We start from the raw sequence: 7,741 nt of genomic DNA on the forward strand, positions 1-7,741 counted from the left end.
AGCTTTAGAAAATCCAGGGTCATCTATACATCATAATGAGATAAGATGGAAATGTATTTGTAAAGGTTGATTCCATTTAACACATATCTATTAAGTGCCTACTACATCCCAGTCACCAAGGTAGACCTTGGAGGAAGCAAGAATAATAATGATGCTTAAAGAACATCTTAAAGTTTGCAAAATACATTGGAAAGGGCATCTTGGTGGCACAGTGGATAGAATGCTAACCCTGGAGTCAGGAGGTCCTGACTTTAAATTTGGTCTCAGATACTTACTAGCTGTATGACCAAGAGCAAGTCACTTATTTTGTCTATCTCATTTTCCTCATCTATAAAATGAACTAAAGAAGGACATGGCTAATCACACTAGTATCTGCCAAGAAAATCCCAAATGGAGTCACAAAGAGTTGGATACAACTAATTGACTTAAGAACAACAAAAATCTCATATGAGTGATGACATGCCCATTTTACAGATGAGGAAATGGAGGTTAAGTAACTTGCCCAGGATCAAACAGCTAGCAAGTATCAGAGGCAGGATTAGAACCTGGATTTCCTTAACTCCAAGTCCAATGTCTTAACCAGTATTCTGTGCTGCCTCTCATGAAAACTCTAAAGCATACCTAACATTGTGAAGCTTACAGCTTAGTAAGGTAATGAAGAAGACATACAATCCCCTTTTCCCCTTTGTCCCTGCCCACCTTGGTTCATCAGGAGTCACAGACCTGGAGGAAATTGCTTGAACAATGCAAAGCCAAGAAGAAATGTGACATTCAGATTTAACAGTTCCATTAACTCCATTATGTGATGATGGTGTTAAATCTCAATCTTCCAAGAAAGCATAATAGCATTATAAATTGTTACAGATGTTTCTTTAAGTTTTTCTATCAATGCAAGCTTTTGAGTCTTTTGTGTTTGGCACTTATTTTGTGTAGAGAAAAAAAAGTAGCTATCTTATCACAACAAAAACAAAAATGCCATGAGACAAAAAACTTCTGATCTATTTTAAGAGGTCAACTGCAAAGTTCTGCTCTCCACTTTCTACTCTAAGTTATCTATTTTTTTAAACACTTAACTTCTGTGTATTGGCTCCTTGGTGGAAGAGTGGTAAGGGTGGGCAAAGGGGGGTCAAATGACTTTCCCAGGGTCACACAACTGGGAAGTGTCTGAGGCTGGATTTGAACCTAGGACCTCCAGTCTCTAGGCCTGACTCTCAATCCACTGAGCTATCCAGCTGCCCCCCTCTACTCTAAGTTATCTTAAGCCTACCTTAGAGTTCAGAAGTAGTTATTTAGTGGCATCTAGGTGATTCAGCAGATAGAGAGCCAGACGGTATGTCCTGGGTTCAAATCTTACTTTAGATACTTCCCAGCTATGTGACCCCTTGGCAAGTCACTTTACTCCAATTGCCAGGCCATTCTGACTTGGAATTTATACTTAGTATCAATTCTAAGGCAGAAGGTAAGGTTTTAGTTTTTTGTTTTTTTAAAGAAGTTGTTTTAAAGCATCGAATTCTCTGTTAAATGACAAGGAAAAGGGTCAGGAGAGCTACTATTAATCATCATCCCCACCACTCCGCCCTGAAAAAGTCAGAGAATCACTGCTCCTTCATTCAATAAATATTTGTTAAATACTATGTACCATGCACTATGCCTGGTACTGGGGACGCAGAGACAAAAATTAAATAGATCTTGACCTCAAGAAACTTCTATTCAATTGGATAAGCCAAGGGTAGATAAGTAAGAGGTGAGTTGACTACACTAACATGGCAGATGACATGTAACTAGGTCACTCAAATCAAAGCAGTTGAAAAAAGTCTTGAATTGCCTTAAGATAAATTCATTTTCCAAAATGCAAAGTAAACAATGAAAAGGACTGCTAATTTGCATTTTGTTTTAGCCATTCAAGACTGACCACAAAGTAGAAATCAGGGGAAGAAATAAAGATGCTACCTATCTTAAAGCCTCTAAGAAAGGAGGGAAATCTTAGACTTATATTTACCATATCTCATAGGATTTGGAGTATCGAAGAAGAACAGAAGAGGTTTGAAGAGAGTAGACTTCAAAGAATTCAGAGAAACAGGATGTTCTTAGGAGTAAAATTCTGAAATACAAATGATTCTCATGAGGAAGTGAAGAGAGATGTGCAAAGAGAACAGAATGGATACACAAAAATCCTTCGAGATTCAGCCCACATATGCTTTTCACCATGAAACCTTCCTTGCTACCCCAAGTCACAAATGATGTCTCCTTCTTTGGACCTCAGAGAATTTTGCTTGAAAGTTCTTAAAATCACCTCTTTGTGTTTCATCATGGGATCTCTGGAATCACAAATGTTCATTGTTTTATAGCTCTTAAAGTTCCAAAGTTGTTGGGTTTTTATTTATTCTTATTATTATATAAACTGTTCTCTGGATTCTGCTAATTTCCTTCTTTATCATTTTATGAAAGTTTTCAAATTTGGGCATTTTTATAATATAGAATAAATTTATATAGAATAAATTTTTCTGGCTCTGCTCACTCCTATATACTTATCTTTCTTCTAAAAACTTATCAGGTTTTGTTAATGTTACGCGTAATAAATTGTTAATGTAATAAATGTTACAAACATTTATTATGGATTATTTTGTGACATGAGAGGTCTCTTGCAACAAAATAAAAGAGCTAAGAAAAACTATTAGAACAGCAACCTTACATGAAAATGAATGCAATATTGAACTTCAGTAGCATCCTCTCACACACACCTCTCTATTTAAAAACCAAAACAAAATGAAACAAATCTATTTTCCCTCCTTCTACATTAGAAAAAGAAAACAGATTTCTTATAACAAATATGTATAATGGAGCTAAACAAATCCTCTCAATAGCTTTCTATAAAAATATATATGTCTTATTCTGCACCCAAAATTCATCACCTCTCCATAATGGATGGTATGATGCCTCTTGAATCATGAATGGTCTTCTAATTGATCACAGCTCTTATAAGTTTCAAAGTTGTTTGTTTTTATAGCATTGTATTATTGTAAAAATCATTCTTCTGCTTCTGCTCATTTCATTCTCATCAGTTTGCAAAAGTTCCAAAAATTATTCATTATTTTAATAGTTGATCTAAAGTATAAGTTGTTCTTCTGGCTCTGCTCTTTTCACTCTACATCAGTTCATACAAATCTTCATATCTTTTTTAATCATTAATTTCCTCATTTCTTACAGACAATAGTACTCTATCACATTCATGTACCACAATTTATTCAGTCACTCCTTATGTACTTGTCATGTCTTCATTTGTATCACAAACCTCTTAGTAGATAGCAAACTCCCTGAGATTATGAGCCATGTCTTATTTAATCTCTGATACCTAGAATAAAAATCAGCACACAGATACTGGGTAAATATTTGTGAATTATATGACATGTTTCATCTCCCCAGATAAAACATAATCTCTTTGAGAGAAGAGATTGTTTTCATGCTTTGTATTTATATTCCTAGTGCCTAGCACAGTGGCTGTCATATAGTAGCTGCCTAATAATAACTTGTTGATTGATATTCCAGCACATCAAAATTACAACCCCAAAATATCCCCTTGAAAATTCATTAGATAAGTTGAATTAGAAGCAGAGTAATTTGAATGCCCCGTGAATTTCAGGGGCCAGTGAATTTTCACCTCTCGATTCTCCTCCCTAGGATTAAAACTATTCTGTATATGGGTCTAACACAGAAGGGACTAGTCCTAACTAGGAGAGGGATATGATGAGTACTCAAGCCCACAGTGGATCCAGAGCCAGTTTGTTGCAGCAGTTGAAACCCTATTTTGCCCAGAAGAGAGGGGCCCTTTAGTGGGAGGGAGAAAAAAAGCTGATTATCACCTCAATCTGGTCCCAGTAAGTCTGTTTTGTTAAATGAGCAGCAAACTAAAGTGATTTTGGTTTTTCAGTTTAAGATGAGGGAAGAATTTCCAGTTGACCCCAGTCCTTAATCCTACAGAAAGAATTCTATGTGATCTAGTAGGTGTTTAAGAACCAGGGTTGGGGCATCTAGGTAGCACAGTGGACAGAACATCAGGCAATGGATCAAGAAGAATTGGGTTCAAATCTAGCCTCAGATATTCCCTAACTGTGTGGCCCTGGGCAAGTCACTTAACTCCAACTGCCTAGCCCTTGCTACTCTTCTGTCTTAGAACTGATAGTCATTCAGAAGATAAGGAAAAATTTTTTTTAAAAAAACAGGCTTTCCCTTTGAGAAAGGAGGCTTGATTTTCTTCTGCCTTTTTTCCCCCTTGTGTTGGGAAAGCCTTTGCGAGCACAAAGACAGGCAATTAACTATGAGAATTTTTTGAATGATGTGCGCTTGTTAAAACTGTATAACCATGAATTTGGAAGTAACCACAGTTCCCAGACCACCAGCTACAATAGGCTTATATATTTTTGTGGAGGAATGTTAATTTCCTGATTTTTAAAATCTATTAACTATGCCATTTGGACTTAGCCAAAAAGCACTCTGATTAATTTTCTGGGCACAGCAAATATTTAACTGGAGGAAGAGTGTCAAGGAGGCAGGATACAATTCTCCCCAATTCATTGACTAGTCATAGGATTTAGTCACAGTGGTTTTAATGTGGTAACAAGGTATTAAAGTAGCTGTAAAATTGTAGCCACACCCAGCTATCCAGTTATGAACCAACTTTCTTTGAACATAATTAAATGGAGGAATCTCATTGGACAAGCAAAAATTGAATAGACCTTTGGAGAGCTTTAAATAGCTAAATCCTGAAGGAAGTACCAAGCCAAAAGTTCAGGCTTAAATGTTCTTTGTGGAGGAGATTCATGCTAGTGGGGAAGAATAGTATTTCTCCCTCCTCTCTGCTACCATGGTTCAAAGTAACGGCAAAACCAAAGGTACCCTATCTAATAGGTCAAGAATGTGTCCGTTTCAGAGGGTTTGAGACACATTTGATGAAGTAGCAAAAACATATATGGAAACAGAAAAAATATGAACACAGAAGAAGTTGGGAAGTAGCTTGGAGGAGCTAAATTCCTAGCAGTAGAGAAGACAACTGGCTGTGAACTCAAGAGAGAGCTAGCCTTGCCAATTAAAAGTTGAGCTGTGAAGAGGAACAAATTCTGGTTAACCAGCTGAGCAGCCCTTCCAGTAGAGATGCTACGCCCAAGGGGAATGTTATGAGGACTCTCTGAAGAAAAAGACTGTCAGACTCTGTAATTCAGAAGCTATGAGTTGGCTTGATACATGTTTCCTATACATGTACCTCACCGCTCTAGGTTTGTGCCCACTTTTCCCACAAATACTATGTATATTTAGGGAAGAGAGTTTTATAGCTATTCTTTTTATGACACCATCTTAATAAAATCCTTTGTTTAGAGCTAATCCTATCTACAAAGTGATAGTTAATGGGAAGTTCAGCAGCAGGGTCTCGAGCTATAGTGTTATGAGGGTAGACCCATAAGGTTACCATTAAAACTCAAAGTAGCTGTTCATACCTTAGAACCTAAAGCTCTCTAATCGAGTGCACATTGTCACACAACTATTGAACCCATATCTCCTGATCTCAAGCCTAGATTTCTTTCCCTTATGCCATTCAAGCTCTATTTGACAATACTTAGGTATGCTAATATTTTTAAGTGAGTTAGGTTGGTGCCTAATTAAACCTTGACTCCTACTGCATAAGATAATTCTTCTTCTCTAATGCCCCCACCTAGGTAAAGATAGTTAAATTAAATTACTTCCTAACATCTTCAATTCTACCATTCTGTGATTCTTTCCCTTTTTTGAAAAAAATAGAACTTCACACTTTAACAACATGAAATTACAAATGTTGAAATAAATTATTCTAGAATCTATTTCTCCAGCAACTTACATGTTCCCCCATGGGTGCCATTCTGAATTTGTTTTAATTTCAAGCCAGATTTTATTGAAATTCATCTGTGGCTTTAAGACAAATACATACTTTGAAAAAAATGTAAATGCATAAAGATGAAAAGGGAGTGAAAAATACCATAGCTGCCTTTGTGAGCCAACTTTTATGACTATACAAAGCTGCCCTACTTAACTGCCAGATATGGCTGGCATATTAGGTACAATAATTCTTACTGTGCTTATTTGCATATCAATAAACACCCAGTCTACTCTGCAAGCTAACTTCCAGGTGTTCCTGAATAGAAAAAGGTGGAAGAGGAAGATGACAATGAATGCAATAATAACCCTGGAGAGCGTCCAGAGGAGGCCATCAAGAATAGTGAAGAGTCTTGACCCATGACTTATGAGGAAAGAGTGAAGATCTTGAGCACGTATATCCTGAAGAAAAGAGATCCTGGAAATACATGTTTGCTGTCTTCAAGTATCTGAAATGTTGTCATTTGGAGGAAGGTTTAGACTTGTTCTGTTTGGCCCCAGAGGGCATAACTGGGGACAGTGGTTGTTAGTTGCCAAGAGATAAATTTAGACTTTATGTCAGGAAAAACTCCCTAACATTATAATTATCCCAAAATGAAATGAGTTGCCTAGGAAGCTGCTCCCCTTGCTTAAGCAGAAGTCCACCACTTACCATGTAAGATATAGTGGGCATTCCTTTTTTTTTTTTTAAACCCTTATGTTTTGTCTTAGAATCAATACTGTGTTTTGGTTCTAAGGCAGAACTAGGCAAATGGTGTTAAGTGATTGACCCAAGGTCACTTAGCTAGAAAGTATCTCAGGCTAGACTTGAACCTAGGACTTCCCTTCTCTAGGCCCAGCTCTCAATCCACAGAACCACTAAGCTAGGGATTCCTTTTGTTTATTATTAAGACTAGATGGCCACTAAGATACTTTCCAGATTTCAAATTCTATAATTCTGTGACTCTTGGGGGAAATGGTGATGGCTCTTAAGTTTATCTATCTCACTGATTCCTAAGGAGCTCCATTTAGAGGCTCTGGAACATATGGGGAAATTCCCAGGCTTTGCTCTTCTACGGGGTCATTTTACCATGAGTACCAGAGACTGAACTAAGCTATTCTGATAGCAATTGAGGTCTTCCAGAAAACAAATCCAACTGTCTTCACTGGCTCCAAGTAAGTGTCTCAGAACAGGGCCAGGATGGCAGTCAGGCTGTTCTACTTCTTGCCATGGAGATGCTCTAAGAGAGTTTTATGAATTCATACCAGTTGTTTGGATCTCTACCAGTTAAGGAAGCAAAAAGCATTTATTAAATGTCTACTATGTGCTGGGTATTGTGTTAGGTTCCAGATACAAAAGAATGCAATAATTCCTAATCATCTGTCGTAATCCTGTCTTTATTATTTTTCTCAATTACATGTAAAAAAATCAATTTTAGCAACCTTTAAAAGAAATTTTAGTCCCAAATTTTCTCCCACTCCCTTTCCTTTATCATCTCTTCGAGAAGTTAATTTGATATATATTATACATGTGTAGTTATGCAATACATTTCCAGATCAGCCATGTTGCAAAAGAAAACAGACAAAAAAAAGAAAAAGGAAATTTTAAAAAGTATTGTTATTGTTGTTACTGTGTACAGTGTTCCCTGATTCTGCCCACTTCACTCTACATCAGTTTATATGTCTTCTCAAATTTTCCTGAAAGCACCCTTCTTATAATTTCTTATATAACAGTGGTATTCCATCACAATCATATGTCACAACTTGTTCAACCATTCCCCAACTGATAAGGATCCCCTCAAATTCCAATTCTTTGCCATTGCAAAAATAGCTGCTATAAATATTTTTATATCTAAAGGAC

This window comes from Gracilinanus agilis, chromosome 1, assembly GCF_016433145.1.
Source record: "Gracilinanus agilis isolate LMUSP501 chromosome 1, AgileGrace, whole genome shotgun sequence".
NCBI lineage: Eukaryota > Metazoa > Chordata > Mammalia > Didelphimorphia > Didelphidae > Gracilinanus > Gracilinanus agilis.